This window comes from Giraffa tippelskirchi, chromosome 4, assembly GCF_054371585.1.
Source record: "Giraffa tippelskirchi isolate mGirTip1 chromosome 4, T2T-mGirTip1v1.2.pri, whole genome shotgun sequence".
Classification (NCBI taxonomy): domain Eukaryota; kingdom Metazoa; phylum Chordata; class Mammalia; order Artiodactyla; family Giraffidae; genus Giraffa; species Giraffa tippelskirchi.
In genome coordinates this window covers 783,186-784,770 of record NC_137278.1, presented here as the reverse complement: position 1 = coordinate 784,770, position 1,585 = coordinate 783,186, and the positions used below count along the sequence as shown (strand labels likewise).

At 52.6% G+C, this 1,585-nt stretch overlaps 1 long non-coding RNA gene across 1 annotated transcript; it reads right to left on the bottom strand.

Annotated features, from left to right (window-relative positions):
• Nucleotides 1-326: 326 nt before the first annotated feature.
• Nucleotides 327-1,296, bottom strand: LOC145546443 (uncharacterized). Its single transcript, XR_014082951.1, has 2 exons — nucleotides 941-1,296; nucleotides 327-545 (listed from the first exon to the last, which is right to left on the bottom strand). It is a non-coding gene; the product is annotated as an uncharacterized LOC145546443 (long non-coding RNA).
• Between the last annotated feature and the right edge of the window lie 289 nt (nucleotides 1,297-1,585).

The following is a 1,585-nucleotide window of genomic DNA, read 5'->3' as shown; positions in this document are numbered from 1 at the left end:
GTGAACATCAACATTTTAGGAATCAGTGACCTAAGATGGACTGGAGTCAGATGGCCATTTTATCTACTACTGTGGGCAAGAATCCCTTAGAAGAAATGGAGTAGCCCTCATAGTCAACAACAGAATCTGAAATGCAGTACTTGGATGCAATCTCAAAAACGACAGAATGATCTCTGTTCGTTTCCAAGGCAAACCATTCAATATCATGGTAATCCAAGTCTATGCTCCAACCAGTTATGCTGAAGAAGCCGAAGTTGAATGGTCCTATGAAGACCTACAAGACCTTCTAGAACTAACACCCAACAAAGGGGACTGGAATGCAAAAGTAGGAAGTCAAGACATACCTGGAGTAACAGGCAAGTTTGGCCTTGGAGTACAGAATGAAGCAGGGCAAAGGCTAACAGAGTTCTGCCAAGGGAACACACTGGTCACAGCAAACACCTTCTTCCAACAACACAAGCGAAGACTCTACACATGGACATCACCAGATGGCCGACACCGAAATCAGATTGATGATATTCTTCGCAGCCGAAGATGGAGAAGCTCTATACAGTCAGCAAAAACAGACCGGGCTGTACAAGATGGCGAGGACTAGGGGGACGTGGAGTACATCTCTCTCCACGGATACATCAGGAATACACCTTCAGACACAGAAGTGCATGTGGGACACCAGCTGAGAGCGGGCAGGAGTACTTGACCAGCAGAAACGAATACATAGAACCTCGCAAAACTTGGCAGGATGAAGGGGGGAAAAGCAGGAGTGTTACTAGGGCTGTACCTGCCCTTGGTGGGTGGGGAGACTGAAGCAGGGGCCCGATCCCCACGGCGGGGCAACTGTCTGAGTCAGAGGAGAAACATTTAAGGCTGAGAGTGAAACAGCGGATCTGTGGCCGCCTAAATGGAATGAGAATCAGACAATCCTTGCCGCAGCCATACGTACCCCAGACAGGTTTGCAGGTCCCTTGGAAGGTGCAGCGGCTGGCAGCTGGAGCTTAGGGATTGTGGAGCAACCCCAGGGCGAGGGCTGCTGTTGACTGTGGAGAGATGAATTGAGGTGATGTGAGGGAGGAGCTCATGGTGGGAAAGGCCTGCGGAAGAAAGCCAACTGCCATGGAAGCAAGGCGATACTGCTGAGTCAAGGGTAGGGGATGGAGCTATCACCATAGCCTCTCTCCCCACAGCCAGCATCTGCAGCTGGACACTACAGAGGCTGGCCCATCAAACGCCTGACGCACTGAACTACAGAGAAGGACCCCACCCAGGGTGCCCCTTTAAGCGCCTGATGCGCCCATCTACAGAGAAGGACCCCACCCAGGGGGGCCCTTCTATGTGCCTGATGCGCTCCTCTACAGAGAAGGGCCCCACCTAGGGTGCTCCTTTAAGTGCCTGATGCGCCCATCTACAGAGAAGGACCCCACCCAGGGGGGCCCTTCTATGTGCCTGATGCACCCCTCTACAGAGAAGGGCCCCACCCAGGGGGGCCATTCTATGTGCCTGATGCGCCCAACAACAGACAAAGACCCCAGGCAAGGGAGCCCTCTAAGTACCTGAACAGGCAGAGCTACAGAGAAAGACTGGCCAAAGA